Source organism: Pteropus vampyrus, unplaced genomic scaffold (assembly GCF_000151845.1).
Source record: "Pteropus vampyrus isolate Shadow unplaced genomic scaffold, Pvam_2.0 Scaffold36, whole genome shotgun sequence".
NCBI lineage: Eukaryota > Metazoa > Chordata > Mammalia > Chiroptera > Pteropodidae > Pteropus > Pteropus vampyrus.
In genome coordinates this window covers 1,269,179-1,292,318 of record NW_011888817.1, presented here as the reverse complement: position 1 = coordinate 1,292,318, position 23,140 = coordinate 1,269,179, and the positions used below count along the sequence as shown (strand labels likewise).

The 23,140-nt window shown below is 35.2% G+C and overlaps 1 protein-coding gene across 2 annotated transcripts in view; it reads left to right on the top strand.

Annotated features, from left to right (window-relative positions):
* EIF4G3 (eukaryotic translation initiation factor 4 gamma 3) overlaps nt 1-23,140 on the top strand; it is a 247,084-nt gene that overhangs the window by 84,963 nt on the left and 138,981 nt on the right. For both annotated transcript variants that reach the window (XM_023529130.1, XM_023529131.1), the window contains exon 3: nt 10,418-10,546. The gene's annotated coding sequence lies outside the window, so the exon portion shown is untranslated. The remainder of the gene's footprint in view (nt 1-10,417; nt 10,547-23,140) is intronic.

Below are 23,140 nucleotides of genomic sequence, written 5' to 3'. Positions count from 1 at the left end.
TCCTGTGGTATTTTCAGTACCTCAGCTTCTAATATATGGAAGAAGACTAGATAAAAAAAAAAAAAATCTAAAGCGAGTATTAACTGTGATAGAAATATTGTTTGCTATTGTGTCAGCAAAGCCAATCATCTGAAGTTTAGATTAAGTAAGTAGAATAAAATACTTCTATGTCTGCATGTCTTTTCCTGCAGCCAGACATGAATCTTCACAGGTTTCCTGTAGATGTCTTTAGTGACTGTGATGTATTGCAGGTAGAAACTGTAAGTCATCTCTGAAGCCCTTGATGAAAGTTATTTTTATTTCTCAGATTGGTTTGTTTAAATTGATTCCCATGTGAAAATCATCTTTCTCATTATTACCCAGCTTAACTCCCTTAGCTCTAGCTTCTGTTTTTCTCTCTCGTCTTTATTGAGATAAAATTCAAACGTCACATAATTCTCTCATTTAAAATGTACGAGTCAGTGGATTTTAGCATATTCAGAGTTGTACAGGCATCACCACAGTCAATTTTAGGACATTTTCATTATTCCAAAAAGAAACCCCGTGTTTCTTATTAGTCCATCACTTCCCAACTTCCAAGCCCTAGGCAATCACTAAATCTGCTTTCTGTTTCTTATAGATTTATGTATTCTGGACATTTCATATAAATGGAATCATACAATAACTGGTCCTTTGTGACAACTTGTTTCTCTTAATGTAATGTTTTTATTGGTGAATAATATCTATTTTATGGATATACCATATTTATCTGTTCATCATTTGATAGATATTTTAGTCGTTTCCACTTTTTGGCTATTATGAATAATGCTGCTATGAGTATTCACATACAGATATTTTTCGTGGACATTCTAGCCTCTCCCTTAATCCTCATAAAATATAAATGAGGTAGATTGCATCCTCATTTAAAACATTTTGTGGTTTCTTTTTACTGAGTACAAAAAAATAAAATAAAGAATATGTAGATTTTCACAGTCTGGCTATAATCAGGCTACACTTGTACCAACCTCATTTCTTTCCACTTAACTCTCTCTCCCCCAACCCTTTCTTGTTTGTAGAACACATTTCTTTCTTTTCTAAATACTGCCTCTAACTCTTGGTCTGAAATGAAGTTAACTTTTCAAGGTGCAACTCAGATGCTACCAAACCTTTCCAACCTAGTTACTTTCAGACCTAGTTACTTCTGGTTTTCAGCAATACTTTAAATATACTTTCTATAGCATTTTTCACATGATTTCATTTCTTTATTTATATGCAACTTCCTTTCTATATGAGCTCTTTAAGGACAAGAGCTGTTTTATCTTTTAGCTTAATACAGTGCCTGACAGCATTGCTGCTTATATGACTATATGACAGAGGAGATGAAATTAGAAATCACATCAGATTGGTTTGTATTATGATCACTGTTTGGTATCTCTCCTGTCCTAACATCACCAGACCCATTATTTAAAAAAAAATTTTTTTTGATAGGCTTGCATGCTCATTGTTGGAAGACTATTTTCTTATAGATGTAGAACTGAGATTTCTGTTTTCTTGCTGACTGTTGGCTAGAGGTTGTTCTCACCTGCAGGAGGCCACCTTCAGGTCTTTACTGTGTGGCCCTCTCACAACATGGAAGTCTGCTTACTCTTCAAGAAGAGTAGGAGAGCACCTCTCTGATGATTCACTGTACTAAAGGGTTCACCTAATAAGTTTAGACTCACCCAGGACAGTCTCTCAATTGATTAACTTGAAGAAGTCAGCTGTGTAATTACCTACTCAGTCAAGGGGGAACTCTTTATCCATTCAGCTGCTAGAACATCATAGAGTATTGAAATTAGCCACTTTAGAAAAGCTTTGGAATCTTTCCAGTTTTTCCTAACTTGAACTTGGTCATTTCCATGTGGAAGTTGCAGCTGTTGGCATGTTTTTAGATGATCTCACTAAATAAACTTTTATTTTAAGATAAAAAAGTAAGGGATGGATGGCTCTCAGACATAAATCATGTGCCCTTATTTTACTTTTTTATGAATTCTTTGTTGCTGGAAACGTTAATATTCCTTGATAGGAATCCTGGAGTTTTTCTTTGTAATGCTTTTAGTAAAGATTTTATTACTATGTGTTTTTAAATACTGTGTTTTTATTTCATACATTCTACATATATGCAATAAATACATAATGCTTTATATGTTTGTGTAGAATATTTAACTGTATCTGTCAGTGATACACAGTCAATGCCAATTTGTCTAGAATCTTGTCATGAAAGAACAGTCATTTTCAGGAAACTTTAATGTTTTCTGTATTTTAATTATTATTACTTGAAAATTATAGTTTATGATAGCTCTTAATTGGTCAGATTATTTTATTGAGTCAGGTAATTTAGTGCTAAATAAATGAGCTTTATAGCTACTGAGTAATCTTAGTTTGCATGATCTTTATGTTTTACCTTTGTATTTCCAAAATACCCTTTAATTTATAATGGTCAGCAGCCATAAAAAATTATTGATTTTAAAGGAGATTATTTTTGTATGGAAATCTTGAATGAAAATTCACTAGCTAGATGAAGTTTTCACTAAGTCAAAATTTTAGAGGTTTTATATCTTGCAGCATTAACTGTATATCACCTCCCAGGTAAAAAAATAAAATACTATGTGGTCTTTCCACTTCGCAACTCCCTCTCTTCATAAAGTAGTAGATCTATCTGCCTTTAAAAAATAAGTTATCTGCTTTTATTTACAGTATTGCCATCCATTTATGCATTTTTTTGTGTGAAAATTTATTTTTCGATTACAGTTGATATATTAGTTTCAGGTGTTCAATATAGTAATTTGACATTTATATACCTTACACAGTGATCACCCTAGTAAGTCTTATTACCCACCTGACACCATACTTAGTTATTACAATATTATTGACTATATTCTCTATGCTGTATTTTATGTCCTCGTGACTAACTTTACAACCACGTGACTATTTTTATAACTAGCAATTTGTAGTTAATCCTTTTCACCTTTTTCACACATCCTCCCCAACCCCCTCCAGTCTGGTGTCCACCAGTTTGTTCTCTGTATCTATGAATTTGTTTCTGTTTTGTTTGTTTATTTTGTTTTTTAGATTCCACATATATGTGAAATCATACCATATTCGTCTATCTGTGTGACTTATTTTACTTAGCGTAATACCCTCTAGGTCCATTCATGTTGTCACAAATGTCCAGGCTTCATTCTTTTTTTTTTTTTTTTTATGGCGGAGTAATATTCCATTGTATATATGTACCACATCTTCTTTATCTATTTGTCTATCGACAGACACTTAGATTGCTTCCATATCTTGGCTATTGTAAATAAAGCTGCAGGGAACATAGGGTAGGGATGCATCTATCTTTTCGAGTTAGTGTTTTGGATTTCTTCAGATAAATACCCAGAAGATAGAATTGCTGAGTCATATGGTAGTTCTATTTTTAATTTTTTGAGGAACCTCTATACTGCTTTCCATAGTACCTGCACCAATTTACAATCCCATCAATAGTGCATGAGAGTTCGATTTTCTCCACCTCTTCGCCAGCACTTGTTGTTTGTTGATTTATTGATGATAACCATTCTGACAGGTGTGAGGTGATAGCTCATTGTGGTTTTTTTAAAATAATTTTTTAATTTTTCAGTTATAGTTGGCATATAATATATTAGTTTCAGTTTAGGTGTACAACATAGTGATTAGACATTTATGTAACTTACAGTGATCATCCCAATAAATCTAGTACCCATCTGACACTAGACATAGTTATTACAATATTATTTATTGAATGTATTCCTATACTATACTTAACTTCCCCTTGACTGTTTTGTAACTATCAATTTGTATTTCTTAATCTGTCCCCCCTTTTTACCATCCCCAGCCAACTCCCCTTCCATCTGGCAACCCTTAAAAAGTTCTATTTATCTATGAGTTTGTTTCTGTTTTATTTGTTTATTTTGCCCTTTAGATTCCACATGTAAGTGAAGTCGTACGGCATTTGTCTTCCTTTGTCTTACTCCACTCAACACAACACCTTATAGGTCCATTCATGTCGTTGCAGATAGCAAGATTTCATTCTTTAAAACATTTTTTTTTTTATGGCTGAGTAATATTCCATCATTTATATGTACCATCTCTTCTTTATCCATTCATCTATTGGTGGACACCCAGGTAGCCTTCATATCTTGGCTATTGTAAATAATGCTGTAATGAACATACGGATTCACGTGTCCCTTCAAAGTAGTATTTTGGGTGTCTTTGGATAAATACCCAGAAGTGAGACTACTGGGTCCTTCTTTGTCTCTTGTTACAGCCTTTGTTTTAAAGTCTGTTTTGTTTGGTATAAGTATTTTTACCCCCAGGTTTTTTTGTTTTGTTTTTTTTACATTTCCATTTTTATGAAATATCTTTTCCATCCCTTATTTTTAATCTGTGTGTGTCTTTCCATCTGAAGTGAGTTTCTTGTAGGCGGCATATGTAAGGGGCTTGTTTTCTTATCCATTCAACCATAAATGAATTATTTGCCCTTCTGTTGTGGTGAGCCTTAGTTACTGTTTGCACATCATTGAGAAGGATTGACCCTTGGGCTGATTGGTGTGAGGACTGACTAGTAAGGGGCTGACCTTATGGAGCAGGATTTATTTTAGCAGGGCTCTGGTGCCTGCCCAGTCTGCCCTTTGGATGTTTCATACTTGGATGTAGCCCCAGGTGGGGTGCTTCAGCTTGGGTTGGAACTGACCACTGGGCATATTGGCTCCACAGCCTCCTGGGAGGGGCCCTGCCACAGGCCAGGTTTAGCTGCAGGCTGCGCACTGCCTGGGGCCACTTGGCAAGAGACACCAAGCAATCCACAGATAGCCACCACCCATGCTGGGCTTAGAGGTGCCTCTAGAGGCCAGCATGGGAACTGAGGCCAGCTGTTGCTACTGCTAGGCTTGGGGCTGCTCAGCAAGAGATACAAAGCACACCGAGGCCAGATGCTGCTTATTAGGGTTTTGTTAACCTTTGAGACATTTTAGTTAAGTCCACAGCATGAGCCAAGACAGGCCTTTGTATGGAAAAGCCCCTGGAGGTGGTATGAGTGGGTCTGGAAGTTGGGAGTCACCTGGGTGGGGCGAACTGTGTTAGCCATGTTGATGGAGACTCAAATGGTGGCTGCCTCCTTCTGCCCGCCATGAATAGAGAGGGCTCAACAAAGGAACGGTGGATTCTGCCAGCACTTCTGTGTGGGAGAAAGCTGCCTCTTCATCTCTGAAGCCAGACAGTTCAGTTCCTCCCCATATGTCCTTGGTGCTTTTCGAGCAGCTTCCCCAGCACTGGAGCTCAGAGCCAGTGAGTCCATCAGTGAGTAAGTCCAATTGCTGGTCCTTTAAGAAGAACATCTGTGACCCGCAAAGCCCTTCATCTTATTCAGCCACAATCTGCTGATTTTCACAGTCAGAGGTTATAGAGAGTTTTCTTCCTGGCACTGGAACCCTGGGCTGGGGAGCCCAGTGTGGGTCCGGGATCCACTCACTCCTCTGGAGGTACCTCTGCAGCCAAGGTAACCCCCCTGATTCTCAAGTGCCACACGCGGGTGTGGGATCAGCTCTTTTGCGTCACTGCCCCTCTGCCCTTTCTTCCAATCTTAAGGTAGCCCCTTATCGGTCTCCAGTTGTAGGACTTCTATTCAGCCAGACCTCAGATGACTTCCAATGATGATTGTTCTGAAGTTTAGTTGTAATTTTGATGTCATGACAGGGTGCGAGTACAGCATCTACCTACTGTGCCATCTTGACCAGACGAATGATCTCATTGTGGTTTTAATTTGCATTTCCATAATTAGTGATGTTGAGCATCTTTTCATATGTCTATTGGCCATCTGTATGTACCCTTTGGAGAAATGTCTATTCAATCCTGTACCCTTTTTTAATTCAGATTAAGTGTGTGAGTTCTTTATGTTATTTTGGATATTAACCCCTTATTACAGTGGTCCCCAACTTTGTTGGCACCAGGGACCAGTGCTCCTATGAGAATCTGATGCCCGATGATCTGAGGTGGAGCCAAGGTAGTGATGCTAGTGCTGGGGAGCGGCTGCAAATACAGATGAAGTTTTACTCACTCACCTGCCGCTCACCTCCTGCTGGCCCAGTTCGTCACAGGCCACGGACCAGTGCCAGTCTGTGGCCCCGGGGTTTGGGACTCTTGCCTTATTGGATGTATCATTGGTGCATTTATGCATTTCTGAACTAATATAGTCATGTTTTGCTGTTTTGGATCTTGCTTGGAACCATACTTTGTGTATTCTTCTGTGTTATCTTTCATTCAGTATTGTTTATGAGAGTCATCCAGGTTGTGGTGTGTTATTCTAATTTTTCATTTGATTTCTTGTGTAGGAAAATATTATTGATCTATTCTCTTAATAATGAACAGTTGTGTCATTTCTAGTTTGTGGTTACTAAGAACAATATAGCTATGAACGTTTTTGTCCATGTACCTGGGTGTGCATTTTTCTGTTTCTCACAGATATATGCCTAAGAGTGGAAGAGCTGGGTCATAAGGTATCCCTATTTTCAAGGTTACTAGCTAATGCTAAATTCTTTCCCAAGATGATTGTACCAATTTAGATTTCCACCAGCAAATGAATGAGAATTCTAGAAACTCTACATTATTGCCAGTGCAAAAATATAATATCCATAAAAAGAAAGTTTTTTAGGCATATTATCTTTTACACTTAAATACCACACATACACACACAGACACACACACACTGTACTCAAAGAAATGGTTGATTGATTTTGCTGAGGATTAATATTATATAGTAGACAAAAATCATTTTTAACTTTGGAGATGGTTAAGTACTTGCCATAATTAGCTATTTTGTACCTCTGTTCCCAGCCTCCAACATTGAGATGGTAATAATATCTTTGAAATAATGGAAAAACATTTTTTCTTTATATGATTACTTCTTGTCACTACCTTCAAAGGACATGGATTACAACTGTATGATCTGAAATGGAATAACCTAGTGTGAGAGAAGAAACCTAACCAGAAGTTAGGAGATTCAATAATTAATTTAGAAATATTTGGAGAGAAGTATTCAAAGTTTCGTGTGACTTTGATTTTTTTAAATTAATTTATTTTTTATTATGGTGACATTGGTTAACTAAATCCAGAAACTTTCAGGTGTACAATTCAACAGTAAGACATGATATATGTATTGCATTGTGTAGACTTTGATTTTTATCCCCAGTAACTTCATTAGCCCTTGTGCCATTTCCTTGGGATAGAGTCATGTTAACTACTTAGATTTTATATAATTTCTAGTCGAAGATGATATACCTTTTTCCCTTGCAAAGATATTAAGCTCTGTTATACACCAAAAGCAAACATGTACTGTGTAATGCAATGTGACACTTGTAGTAGGAGTCTTTTTGAATGAAATAGAGATTTATTGTATGTAGCAGCTTGTTTCTAGGAGGAAATTTTTAGAATAACTTGATTCTAGTTCTCCTGTTATTTCCATAGAGTTATTTTCTTTGGCTTGCTTTCATTAGTAGGAGCCCCCAAACTTGGGAGGAAGTGCCCTATTAGAATATACAGTACCGAAGGATTCCTGCAGTTCAGCATAGTCATTTAGGAGTAGCATTGGATGCACACCTCTAGTGCATTTGCCTATCAATGTTGTTTTTCACTGGCACTTGCTTTAAGGAAATCTTTAATTTAGCAGTAACATAGTAGTACTTTTGACTTTGGTAAAATGCCTTTTCTCTTTCTCTCAAACATTTGTTTTTTATGGTATGATATAGTACTATTAAAAAGGTGCACTGAAGGCGTTTTCGGAGAAAAATGAAACAGATGAACACTAGTCTTCATCTGAAGTCATTGAAGTAGTTCTTTTGGTCTTTGTCAGTATATAGGAAAATTTCTTTATGGTTCTAAAGAGTGCATTTTTTTCTTCCTGATTAGTTTACATTTTTTATTTCTGTTAGTGGTACACATCTATATATTATTTATGTCTTTAGTCCACTCGTGTTACTTTATTTTCCCATTATTATTTCTACCTTCCTTGCTATGATAGGTGTTGCTGCTGAATATATTTTTGTTTAAGTTCCTAAATTTTAATGTAAGAATTTTTTTAGGGTGTATATACCAAACGGAATTATTTTTGGATATGTTTTTAAGGCAATTGTGATGTATTGCTGTGTAGTTCTATGGATGTGGTAAACCAATTCACAGTATCCTACCTATGTGCTGTTTCCTTAGATCCTTGCCAATAATGAGCGGTTTCAACAGTTTTACTTTGTTATTAATGACAAGCATGTAGCAGTATATTTTAATATTTATTTACTCTTAATTACTAGATTTTTAAAAATATTTTTCCATACTATGATTTATTGTCCTGGATAACTGTAATCTCTGATTGTTTTATCAGAACGAATTGGGGAATTGACCTAACATGGATTTTATTTAGCTTTATATAACTTTGTGGCCCTCATTTTATTTTATTGTGTAAATCTCTTTTCTAATATTAAAACTATGTATCCATTTTGATGTTTACTTTAGTGGAATTTCAGAATAATTTATCCTAAACCGTGAAATAAGAACATAAATTTATAAAGCCTTGTTGGTGAGAAGTGTGCTTGTAAGAACTCTTTATTTCTAGTTTTTTGTTTTCTAAAGTAAATGTTTAAATAGCAATCAAATTTTTATTCTTTGAAAAATTTGTGATGAGATTTATAAATGCTATAACTTTTATGGTAAACCTCATGCCCTTATAAATGTATTTTTAAATCAATATTGGAAAGAAAGTTTTTTGAGAAAATCAAAATTATTTAAAAAGGAAGAAATTAAATACAATTAATGTGTCTTTGGTCACATTTTAGCATCATCTGTGTTTCTTTTAGCCTGTAAGCTTTAGACTGTAGTTATTTCTTTGTGAGTTCATTTTATCTCAGCATTGGGGTCAGGTAGCTGACCCCTTTAGGTGTTTATGTCTATTTTAGATGACCTTAGGGGTTCTAAGGTTAGTTCCGAGCTTCTGACTGATTGAGTGAATTCCAGGAAAATCTGATGTCATTGGACACCACTTTCCTTAGTACCTGGGCAAAGTGTTTAACTCTGATAGAATTCAGGGAATCTAAGAACTTAGATGGGGAAAATATTGAATGTTATCATTTCTTTAAGTCATGAATGTAAGCAGTAACTGCAATTAGTTATTTTTAGTACATTACTAGAAACACATATTACTGTATCACAAATTTGTCTTAATATTTTCATAACCTGTATTTTCATATAATTGGTTTTGTCACAATTCTATTTATTTTATGCATTTAAAACACTATTCTAGGAAGAGGTCTGTAGTTTCCACTAGATTGCAAAAGGGTTCATGGCCCCCCAAATTTAGGAACCCCACCCTATGGAGAATGAATTCTTTAATATTTGGATGACTACAGATTTGCCCCCATTCATGGAGTTTTGCCAAAACTGGCAGTGCTTCTCTGGATTAGACTGTGATAGAGAAGAGCTGACTAGACGCGATTTCTAGAAAGAGGCCTGAGTGAAGTGGTCTCAGATCCATCAATGGCTGATGGGGCAGTTTATTGCCAGCAAACAGTGAGAAAATATAATTTTGTTTACATAAAATGCTAGTTATTTTTCTGTTGTACAAGTTCATGACTATTGAGCTATATTAGAAAATAAATATGAGGAAAAAAGGAAACACATGTAATGCTTTCTGTTTAAGATCTTTGTTTATCTCTTACAGATCTTTTTAATATGACATACATACTTGTATGTGCACATGTGTGTGTATTTTATATATGTACACATATATAGACAGATGTGTATAGAAATATGTACAATGTGTATGTACATGTCCTTTTTTAAAAACAAAAACAAGATTATACTCTAAGTAACTTGCCTTTTTATTTTGGTTCAGGTTTATTGAAGTGTAATTTACATGAAGTAAAATTCACTTTTTTTAGTATACAGTCCTGTGAGTTCTGACAAACATAGAGACATGTAATCAAGATAGAGAGTTATGGCACTCCCCCAAATCTCCATGTGCTTTTATAGGCATCCTCATTTCTTTTTGCAGTCATTTCTCTTTTTTGTTCCTTTTTCAAAATGTCATATAAATGACATTGTACAGCATGCAGTTTCAAGTCTGGCTTCTTTCATTTAGCATATGTTTTTTCCTTTAATGGATTTGGTTTTTGATTATGCTTCAAGAATCTTTTATCAAATCGATGAAAATATTCATGTTTATTATTTTTCTAAGAATTTCATTGCTTCAGTATTAAAAATTTAAGCCTTTACTCAAATCTGACAGTTGCTTTAGTAAAAATTGTAAAGCAGAGAATTCAGTTTTTAAAAATTAGCCAGTTTAGATATATTTATTAAGTTACTATTATAATACTCTTCCTAAATATTGATTTTCTCACAGGTAACACAAGTAGCAAGACAGCCGGGACCCCCGACCCCTTCCCCTTACTCAGCACATGAAATAAACAAGGGGCATCCAAATCTTGCGGCCACGCCCCCGGGACATGCATCGTCCCCTGGACTCTCTCAAGTAAGAAAACTTAAAAGATAATAATAATAAATTTCCATGTAAAAGCAGCACGTCTGTCTTTCTAACGCATACTTTTAAACAATAACATAAAACATTACTTGAGTAATTTCTATTTTGTCTTTTGTATTTTTTTAGACACATCTCCCATAATGGTGGCTACCAATTTTATACATTTCATTTATGGAGTCATTAAAAAATGAACTGTCAGTGATATTTACTTTTATTTTTGTTGTCGTTTTAGAAATTAGAATGTGATTCTAAAGTTCACTAAAAACCACAAAGCACTTGTTTGCTTTTCAGTGTGTTGTTTTCCCTCTCCTCCCTTTTTGGTGGAACGTTGGTTATTTTCTACTTTTTAAAAAAGTCTTTCTCTCTTGAGTAATTTTGGTGGGCTTTTTTGTTTGTTGGATTGGTTTTGATTTCATAAATAGATTATTGGAATTTGGTAGGCTTAAAATTTTGTTGAACTATGAAAGAGTAGTGAAGTTCTTAGTGTTTTTGCAGTTAACAGGCACAGCAGACATTAGAACACTGTTTTAAGAGGATGTCACTATGAGTCCCTTGCATTTTAAGTCATTTCTCAAGATATTGTTCAGCTTGCATCAACCCACCATCACATGTTTATTTGGGCTTCCTTGCTTTTAAGAGTGGGCTAGAGTTAACAACGTTTCTTAACTAGAATGTAGAGAAAGTCAAGCCAATAATGTTGACCAATGTTTGACATTGTTGGTATTTATATGTATGAATTGCTCCTTTTAGGAATGAAAATTAATTTTATAACATTAGTTTCAATTTTGGTTCCCATATTTTAGGCCTTTTAGAGCTCAAATAATAAAAGATAAGGAATTGCTTATTAAAAATAATGCTGAAAGCTGGTGATTTTAAGTTAGAGGCTGATTAATGCTGGTTTAGACTATAGAATATTTGAGAAGAAATGTACAACTTGCTAAACCATTACTGACATGACCCTATTAAGAAATATATAAATTAATCTGGACTTAGTACTATGCTTAAACTTGGTCCAGATCATTCTTGTTTAATTTTGAGTTTTAAAAGTAAAACGTATCAAAATAAACTCATGTTTAAAATGAGTTTCTCATGTTGGTTTTCATGGCACCCAAGCTATTGATAAGGTATATTTGTCTGAGTCTAATCAGGAGAGAAAAATTAGGTAGTGTTTTGAATAAGGAAAATTTAATATAAAGGATTAATAAGTATAACAGGGGATTGGAAGAATGAGGGATTGACTAACACAAAAGAGAACCTAAAAAATATGAAAACAGCAAATATAAGTAGCAGCTGCTTCTCCTGGGGTTGAGATAGAGTACTCATGGAAGAGCCTTCTTCTCTAGGGCTGATACTGGAGAGTGCATGGCTATGGCTCACCTAATGGTAGAGAAGTCACTGTAATATCATACTAGTGGAACATGCTAGAAATCCTTCCTCTGGAACTTGCTGGAAATTCACCCTTAGAGTGCTGGAGAAAGCTGGCTTCTTTAGCACCAGTGTCCTTAGCAGAGAGCTGCTGCAGTACACAGTGGCTAGAGGCTCCTTACGGCATCTGTTTGCCACAGACACTTCAGATAACCTTGGATTTGCTGGATCATAATTCCCATGTGGTAGAGCAGCTTGCGTTGCAATCTAAATTTGCTGCATAGCCTTCTTTTCTTTAGTTCCTCACTCAGAGTTGAAAACCTCTCAAGCGAGTCTCAGTAGGTAGGTTGAGGTGTAGCACACTCAAACATAGTGTGTGTTGCCTCCAAAACTCAAAAAGGCCTAATAAACCTTGTGCCTCTTTTTTTTCGTGCTAGTTAGTGTTAGGTCAGAGACTATTCCCCTCACTCTTGGCTGAGATTTAGACCTTGTTGGATAGGGCACAATGTGCCTCCCTGAATGGAAGAGAAGTTACTGTGGTGCCACATCAGTGAAACTTACTAGAAATTCCCTTTCTGGAACTTGCCAGAATTCTGCCCTCTAGGGTGCTGAGGGGAAGTTCTTCACACAGAGGTTTCTTAGAGGAGGCACTCTGCAAAACTGCCTGAGAGATTACCGGAGTAGCTGTTGGCCACTGGGTACTGCTGGCTGCTGCGCATTACAGCTGAAGCCTGGCACTGAAGATGTCATGTACTCTAGGACAGCTGCACACTGGAGAAGCCAGATTCTGTAGAAGCTACCTGGACCGCAGGAGGAGTCTCCTGTGCAAGCCCGCAGACACCAGGAAGCACAATCTTTTCCTCCTGCAGTACCTCTCCAGTGGCTTCTACTAACAAAGCTTAACATTGTGCCAGCTGAAATGGAAAAATATTTAAATAGCCCAGATCCATTTTCACTGTATAGGCAAACGATTTTTTGAATTTTGAGCTGAAAGGCGAGCAGTCAATAACTGGCACATAAGAGCTTAGTTTTCACTTCAAATTCTTACCATTTCAAGTGATTTGACCCAAGCACTTGGCCCAAAACACTTCAATTTTCTGAAAGACAGGACAGCTTGCAGATGCATAGTTTGCATTTAAGAAAGGATGATCTTGCAGTGGTCTCAGTTGTTGAACCCACAAATACCTTTCTGTATGCTGTTTTATTAGTGCTTTTAGAAGCCAGAGTGCATGAATTGCAGGGGGAAGGGTCACCAAATATTAATTTGCTTTCTTTTGTGGTCTGTTTTGCTACCATTTTGCCTAATCTGATGGATGAACCCAGTAAATCACACCTGGTTCACTCCTCCTATTTTTTTCCCCCTGCCTTTTAGACAGAGGCAGGCTTATATTAATTAATTTGTCTCTTAACACTTTTTTAACATCTGCTGATAGAGGATATTTTTCTAAATTGGCATACCTAGAAAAATGGGAAGATTTGTGGGAAACTCAGGCTACTTAGGTTTAACAATTAACACATTTGTGGATCTTAATGGAAAGCAGAGTCTTAAAAATAGAGAGAAAAGCATTGCAGGCTTGGAGCCAAATAGATGTAGGTTCTGGGGCTTGGTGGGTCACTTTTTCGTTACGTGATGTTGGGTAAATTATTTAATATCTCTAAGACTTAGATTCTTCATCTGCTGTATAGGAGAGAGTTAGAATTCTGTTACTAAGAGGGTTACTATGAAGATTAAGGGGAGAGAGTATTGTGAATTAGATCTTTTTGTTATTTGAAAATTATATGAAGTCTTGCCTTAGAACAGGATATGCTAAATGCTTTCAATAAGTGGCGTTCATTTTCATGCCTGTCAGACTTGATTCTCTTCAGGGCTTTGTGTGTGTGTTCATGAGTATGTGTGTGTGTCCAACTCATCTAAATTGGCTGTCTATCTAGTATTAGAGTGCAACTCAGGAGTTCCACCCATGATTTTGAGATATATCGTCCAGATATGAAGATAAAAGTAGAGGCTAGCCTTGGTCATTTTATGTTGGCGATAGTATAGTTTATTCTTGTCCACAGAACTATTAGATTCCATTCAGCTGAAGATAAGATTAAAGAAACTTCTTAGTTTCTTTTTGCCCTTTTTGATGTGACAGTCTTCCCTTTATCTATGAATTAGATCTTTCTGTCCCAAGTAGTTACCTGTGTCTATGACTCAATGTTTGACGCCAAATGAATCTACTAGGGTTTAAGTGAAGGCAGCCAAGCTGAAGAAAAGTAAATTTCATAGCTGTGATACATAAAAGAGGGAAAATGTAGAAAATTGCTCCCAATTTCTTTCTTACATCACCGGTGGCAACCTCTTTACCTGCTCCTTTCCCTTCCAGATAGGAGTTTACACACGTGTGCACACATGTGTGCACATGCCAAGTTTTAAGGCTTTTTGTGCATTTTCCTGTGTTATATGACGTCTAAATCTTTGTAGCCCTCTTTGCTCTAAAGGTTTTGTTTAACCGAAGTCAAAAACTTTAGACTTTTAGACTGTTAGTGATTGATAGTTAAAATGACATTTTCAAACTGTTGATAAATTTCTAAGACACAGACTCTTTTTAGCTGTAGGTTCTTTTCAGTTGCTCTGAAATGGATTTTAAAGGTATCTTCTGGGGCACACTTCAAAAGTAAGTAGTGGAATGCTCTGTCCCTGGAGTCAGGAGACCTTGGTTAGATAGAGTCCTCACCCCGCCAATAGTATTTCAAAGTTTGACGCAGTGGGAGTTCCTATTAATGATCTGTTTTCTTCTTTGTCATTAAGAGACTTGATAGTACACAAACTACTTCGGAGTAGCCAGTTATTATGAAAATTTTCAGGATTCTATACTGTAGGTTTAAAATTAGGCAAACTTTGTGTACTATTTCATTTTGTATCTTTATTTTCAAATATCAGAAGTTTGTTATTTGACTTATCTTAAATTACATAAGCAAAACAAAAGTATTTCCTACTTATTGCTTAATTGTTGGCACTGATAACCAGGTTCTTGTCTTCTTTCCCTTGTGTCAGTGTCTAGACTCCTAAGCCGTGTTCACAGTAATCAGGGTGAGAACATGCTCAGAATAATGCCAAAGTGCAGTGAGACATGTTTTCTGCCTGGAAATTTCATTTGTTTCTTTTTTATGTGAAATCATCTCAGTCATGTCATATAGTGGCCTGAGATGGTGATATGGTGTATGACCCACTGGTTAGATTCTTTACTGTCTGTGGAAATGCTAAGCAAGGGACTTCTTTACTGAGGAATAGTGATTGATCATGATATTTATTTTAACACAACAGTTTTCATTATTAGTAAATGATGAGTTTCAAATGACTCATGGTTTCTATTATCTTTTTGTTTTATTCAACTTCCAGACGTCATTTTCTTTCAGCGGTCTTATTTTCTAAGGAAAAATTCTCAGTGTTGCCTCACAGTTGTTGATTGACTGTTTCAGGTCTTACAAACTGCCTTTTTCTTTATTATTAAGATAAGTTGTAATTTTATATACTGCATACTGTATTTTTTTGTGATTTAAAAGTTTTTTGTCTTTCGTAAAGAAAATTCTGAGTTTGACGATTCTGACAACCAACCTTGCTAACCAAGATAAAATAGAGGAAGCTTTGAAAGTTTTTTTCACATTTCATTTTTGAACTAGATGAGTCTTTATTTTCCTTCAAGAAAGAAAGCAAAGCAAAATTCATCATTTTTATACTCCCCTTCTCCCCCATGGAACACGTTGCGGCAGTTGCTAAGGCAATCTTTGAGTTGAGTGGTGTTTGGAGGCTGCATTCGCGGCACATGAAGATTTGACGTAGGCCCAGAAACCTAAAGTTCTGGCTGCACTGAGATGGCCCTGTTGGTGCCAAATCCTCTTTCATTTTGTTTTATTTTTTAGTTGGTAATATGTCTGCTTACTTAAAAATTTACAGCTTGTTGAAAATTTCTTCAACAAATACTGTCATTAAACCCTTTACAAATGAATGTGCCTTTACAAATGTCGTTAGTATGAAATTAAGTTACAAAGGCCAAAAATACCCAGACCATTTATGTCTGTGGTTTCATCTGATACATGTTAAATAATTGTGATAGGCTCTTTCCTCTGATTGTTGAGATTTTTTTAAATGTCATATTCGATTAGAGAATTTTAGCTCTTTTGTCATTTTTTTGGTTTTAACAAAAACAGTTGCAGCCATATTCACCAGATGTTTTCCTATTAGATGAATTTCATCTTTCATAGAGCCTTATAACTTACCATGAAATACGCCTAAAGTAATTTTTATATGCTTGTTTGATTACGCTTTTCTTTGCATTGAGTGTAGCTAAAAAAAAAAAATCTGTGATTTTCTTTCAAAATATCTGTTATTAGTTTTTAAGTGTTGCTGCAAGAATCAAAGTTAAGTGCAATTATTATTCAGTCTGCTTCACCCTAAACTACAAGTTTTAGATTCTGTTTGGCAAATCTATAAGAACTGGAGCATATATTTTGAAATATCTCAGTATAAAGAACGAAAGTTTTAAAAATCAGTCCTGTATTAATTCAGCACTGTTTTAGAAAGCTAAAGAATTTGGCTTACCAATCAGTAAGACTTGATTGTAATTTCACAAGCATTTCTTTTGTTGTCTTTGATGTAGGCTCAGGTTTTTGTTGGTGATGCTGTTTATTTTTATTTAAATTCTGTCAGGGGGAGAAAAGGTTTAAGATTATATTTTTTTACTTTAAAAGAATTGTATCCTCTGGACATATTCTGGGATTTCTCTGGCTACTACCCATCTGTTTTAATAAGTAGTGCAAAACCTCTCTCAGCATTTCCTGTGCAAGTTTATATCTCTTTGGAATTTCACACTTCACTAATTTCCCATAGTTTTAGAAGAGAAGCTCACTTTGGTGCCACCAATCTGTTTTTCATCTAACTATGACATTAAGATTTTTTAGATTTTTATGGTTCTGAAAATTGCAACTTCAAGTCAGCTACAGAAATTAGCAAGTGCCAGTAAATTTAGAGATGGGAAATAGAACAGGTAAGTTTTAAGGAGAATCAGGAAATGAAGCACTTTGACTATTGAATTCATTGTGCTTGTGATATTTCCTGTAGAAATTTATATTCCATCTGTCTTATTCTGCTTGGGCTGCTATAACTAAATACCATAGACTGGGTGGCTTAGACAACAGACATTTATTTTTCACATTTCTGGATGCTGGGAAGTCCAAGATCAAGATGCCAGCTGATTAAGTTCTTGGTAAGGGCTTTTTTTTTTTTTTAAATTTAATTTTATTATTAGTTTCAAGTACACAGTACATTGGTTCAACATTTATATAGTTTATAAAATGATCCCCCTAATTGCTCTTCCTTTCCTCCGGCTCTCCACCTAGCCATTATATTAATGCTGACTGCATTCTCTATATCTTCTTCCTTGAGTTGTAGAAGTCCGCCTTCTTGCTGTGTCCTCACACAACAGAGAAAAACAGACAAACAAGGTCTCCGGTGTCTCTTATAAAGATACTAAACCCATCACGAGGGCCCCACCCCCATGACCTCATCTAATCCTAACTGTCTGCCAAAGGCCCCATGTCCAAATACCATCACATTGGGACTTAGGGCTTCAACATAGGAATTTTTTTGCGGAGGGGGCGGGGGGCGGTGGTCAGGGGCACAATTCTTTCCATAACATCATGTGATTCAGAGTGCTGTGGGGTAAGGGGGTAAGAAAGGTCAATAGAGGGAGTAAGTTGTCCATAAAATATTGTGCCGAGTTAATCAGGTAGATGGGTATATGTGCTTATCCATATGTGCTTATTTTTGAACAAGATGTGTGCATCCACTTTGCAAGGATGTGGAAGAAGAGGACAAGCTTTATACAGGACTGTTTGTTTTATCAGGGATTAGATGACAAAGTTTACTTGAAGTATTTTGCTAACTACAAAGTATAATATACAAAAACTAGCATCTTTATAGAGCTAAGAATTATATATTTCAGTGACCCAACACTCAATGAAAAGCAGACCACATACACATCATGGAGCTTTGTGGTGATTTTTAATTCTGTCAATGAATAGTGAAAGAGAGGTTAGATTTAAAGCAAGAAGAATCATAGTTAAAGCAAATAGAATCAATTAACTATAATGAATATTATAGATTGATATGTAGATATTTATTCATACATACCTATTGATATGTAATCTATATATGAATGATCATTATAAAAATAAAATGTTATAATTTACTTATCAAATTAACAGCCTTTTTTTCTCAATACATACATTTATTGTTTCTTCTTCTCAAGTGTCCAGCCACACTGATAATTAGGTAACAAGAGGAGCTAAATCTAATTCTAAACTCTTCATCGGTCAATGGACTCTTAAATTTTTTCTCTGTGAGGAATGATAAACTCTTAAGCTATCTGAATTTTTTCTCTATGTTATATATGATGTCTTTTCTGTCTGCCCAGTATTTCATTCCATAGCTACCTAAGTAAGTGATATGTAGAAGAAAGAAATTATGTTGCCAGTATTATATTTTACAGGCAACATAAATCTCCTTTTCAGTTTCTTGCCAGTGATACTCCATTTTCAAGACTTTATTACATCAAATCTTAATACTCTTGATCACCATTAAAATTGTCCATTTTCTATTCAATTCCAGAATTTTGACCTGCCTGTTTAGTACAGTTGACCACATAACAGCCTAATTAGTTCAGCAGTGTAACTGTTAAAAGAAAAAAGAAATCATACTAAGTATTTCAAATAAAGAGAATTCACTACATGAGTTTGTTTTACTAGCTGATTGATTATCAAGGGGATGCTGAGGTAGGTAGTCCAATAATGAATAACTACAGGTAACACCCCAGAGCTAAGAGAATGAAAGAGAAATGGTGGCATTGCCAGAATCTAGGAGCTTGGAGGAAGGTTCCTCTAGGACTGTTGCTCAGATTTCTGAGAATGGAGTTACTGCAGGTTTGGTCCTTGGATGGCAAGAACTCAGTAGGTAAGAGAGAACAAGGTGGGAAGCTGGTACTTTGAATATCAGTTGTGCATGCCCCTCTGCTGCTAGCATCTTTAAATGGCCTTGAGAGTCTGAGGATTTGAATGGCAATGATGTGCAGAGCCATACTGACAGGAGACAAAAGCACCCTTCTAACTTACAGTGTAGGTTAGAGCTGAAAGACAACAGGGAAGTAACTGGTACAAACAATGGTAAAAGGATGTATAATTTCCTTACTAATGAGTAAAGTGGGACCAGTAAACCCCAATGAATTTAACCACAGCCAGGAAAGGGGACAATAAAAGTAAATGTGGTAAAATAATAGGGCTTTGGAACATGTTGGTAACTGTAGTAATAATGAAGTTAAATTCCTACATATGACTCACATTGGCCAAAAAACAAAATCTAGGTATATGCATTTAGACATGACACAGAAAGATGGAAAACGAGCATGGAAACATTAACAGGAAAATGTTAATAAAAAGAAAGCAGTTATAAGCAACCTTTATAAGTCAACATAGAATTCAAGGCAAAAAACTATATGAGGGAGAGAGAATTCTTAGACTATAAAGATTTAAATTCTAGAAGATGTAACATCATAAAATCTTATTTACTTAATAATTGGTTTAGAATATATATATCAAATATAAAAGAAATTGAAATCGGTAAATTCATAATTAGTTTCAGAGACAGACATCTCAGAGAAATGGACAGGTCAGTAAATAATTATAGATCACGGTTGGCAAACTGTGGCCCAAGGGCTAAATCTGGCCCCTCTCCTGTTTTTGGTAAATTTTACTGGATTATAGCCATACTAATTTATTTATTCTGCTTTTGTGCTACAACAGAAGAGTTGAATAGTTGCAACAAACTATATGGCCTGCAAAACCTAAAATATTTACTGTCTGGACCTTCACAGAAAAAATTTACCAGCCTCTGATGTAGATCAGCAAACTGTAAAGATCAGTTAGTAATTTTGGGTTTTGTGGACCAGATGGTCTTTTGCATATTCTATTTTTTAACCCTTAAATATGTAAAAACCGTTCTTAGTTGGCATTGCAAAAAACACATACCAAAGACCATAATTTGCCAACCCATGATGTAGCTAAATGACAATAATAGTAAGCTTGTTTTTATATAAATATATAAATTAGCATAAGATTATATATGAAGAAGAGAAATTTTGTACATATTAACCAAGATAAAAATAGTTGAGGATATTGATTTGAAAGTCATAGTTATCAAACTTTAAGAATATAGTGAGAACTTTTTTCTGGTTCAACTAAAAAAGATTAAAAAGTCTATGAATAACTTGAATGAAATAATTTGTTTTAATTTTTATCATTCAACTGTGTATGCACTTTTCAAATACACAAGATTTACAGAACTTGATCATATGTTAAGCTACAGAGAAAAATATGAAATTCCAATCATATTTATATTTTCTGAATATACTACAGCTTTAGAGTTTAACAAAATAATGAAATCTAAATTATGTTTAAGCTGAAACTATAGCACGTAATTACTTTTTAAGAAAAGCTTATCAAAGTTATAATTTATTTTACTTGAACATAATTTTATATTTTTCATAATCTTAAACAAAAATAATATTTTTTTTGGAAATTTAAAAACTATTGACTTAAAGATAAAATCCAAATAGAAAATGTTATCTTTAGAAATGAATGACAAATAGCACTTTGTATCAGAATTTGTGCAATGTGAATAAAGTGTCACTTGGGAAAATGTGTAGCCTTAAAGGCATATATTAGAAGAAAAAAAAAATTGAAAATAAATGAACTAATAATCCGAATGGAGGACTCTTATGTTGTAATTTAAGGGTTGCAGTTTTTTAAACATACCCATACTTAGTGTACTTCTTGTTGTGTTGGTGGTATTGATTTGTAAATACTAGCTATAAATTGTTTTAGTACTAGAAATCAAGAGCTTTTATATATTAACTAATTCTCTTTATAGTATTTCTAACTTTGAATTGGCCAATTTGTGTCTTCAGTCATTTAAAATATGCTTTTTTGATAATAGCAAACTTGACAGTGTCATGAAAGTCATACTCATGGGTGTAAAATATTTACGTGTCACTAATTATTAGTGATGTTTAGCATCTTTTTATGTGCTTATTGGCCATTTGTCTTTTCAAGTTCTTTGCCCTCTTTTTCATCAGATTTTGTTTGTCGAGGTGTAGTTCTTTATATATTCTATATTTCAGTTCCTTATCAGATTGCATTTCTTCTTAGCGTTTTAATCTTTACACACATGAAGATTTTATCCTTTTAGAAAACAGTAGCAGGTTTAGAGAAAGAAGTCTTGGGTTACCAAGAAGACAGCCATGTTTAGGTGGGGAAGTAGAAATACTTACTAGTATGTGAGCAAGACCTGCTAATGACAACTTCATCAGAATGAGAAAAAGTCCAGTTGCCATGTTCAAAAAAACACCAAAGATTTCCAAGGGCTGTTAAGGGTTCATGGAATATATCAAGGTTCACATTGGGAGTTAGAGAAGTTGTATACAGAAGTGATGACTCAGAAGCAGCTGGCTATTTACATAACCACTTGGCAACATTTAAGAAGGAAAGGATGTAGCAAGAGGACCGGAGGCTGGCCGGCAGACAAAAAAAATAAGAATAAAGGACCTAGAAGTCATTATCTGTGTTCTCGTTGGTTTTAAGAGTGATTGCCTTTTACCGTCAGTGGCAGTGAAATTAGGAAGTATAAAACCAGAAGGCAGAAGAACACAAAGTATATATTAGAACACAGGAACATAAAACTTGGTACAACTTGTAGAAAAGATGAAAATTATCAAAAAGCTGGATGCATACAAAAAAAGACATTCTTCACCAAATCTTTGTGTTCTGCTTAGTTTTACTTCAAAAGTCTTAAAAAATATAAATTTGAAGAATGGTCCTTTCTAGAGGGTCTTTTAAAAAGACAGTCTCACACTAGAAGCAAGCTCGAAGTGTAGATCTGATGCTGTAGGGATAAGAATGACAAATTCTCCTCAAAAATATCAACTCTTGGACACCTAAGGGACAGTGGTAGGAGGATCTGATCATGAAAACATTTAAAATAATTTTAAGTGAAAGCTGCCCTTCCTAATATAGCTTGAATTGTAGAGTATGAACTAATGTTTATTATGCACTCTTTTGTCAGATTACTGTATTTGAGGATATCTTGGTGGTAGGTTACTTTATAGGCTAGAGTTTTCAGAGCATTTCTCAATTCACTATTTATCATTACAGTAACACTATAAGATAGATATGCTTATCCTCATTTTGTAGATTGGGAAGGTCAAGTGTGAAAAGTGAAATGATTTGCTTCAGGTACCTTAGGTAGCACCATTGGTAAGGGACTGAGTCCAGATCCCCAGGTCCCAACTCTTGGCAGTCTTCCTTGCTTTCTCGTAATTTACCATAGTGTTTATTTTAGATTCAGTTTAGGCATACTAGCCTTTCATAAATAATTCTGGAGTTACAGCTTATAACATTGTTTTTATGAAATAGTATGTTTTAATTTTTAAACGATCAACTTTGGCGTACATAAATTTGCAAAATTGGGGCTTTATAAAAATTCAGCCACACAATATTTAAACTTGTTCTTAAATGTAGAGCCACATGTCTAAATCTAGACTCTAAGAAATTAGTGGAGAAGATAGTCTTAACAGGGGAGCGGCAGGACCTAGAGTGAAGAGTATATCCAGAGAGACAATGCATAGAATGGGAACTCTAGATAGGATTGTTCTAGATGAAAAGTAGGAGAAGAAACTGTCAAGAAACCAGAGACTAAATAAAGATAGGGAAATGGAGGGAGGAAAGTAGTAGAGATGACAGTGGCAGCTATCAGTAGAAAGTGCGGGAGGTGTGATGAATAGCAGACACTGATGTTGGAAACAGAGCCGGTAGTCCCCAGCTAGAATACCTTTGCTGCCAGAGAATTCATTGAACCAGGCATGAATTCTCTTTATAGGCAGACCAGTGCTTTTAGTCCAGTAGCCTTGGGAGACCTGGAGAGGAAACTGGGTTATTTTTCTGTGCAGGGACGAGTTAAGCTTTTAATAATGTAGTTATTAATATGGGAATGTAAGTAGCCTGTCAGATGTAAGTATATTGTGAAAGCCATCCCATTATATGAGTCCATTTCTAGTGAAAGTCAAAAAAAAAAGTACAGCATTTAAGTGTTGAACTAAGTATAAAGAATATGGAAATGATGGTAAATTCAGT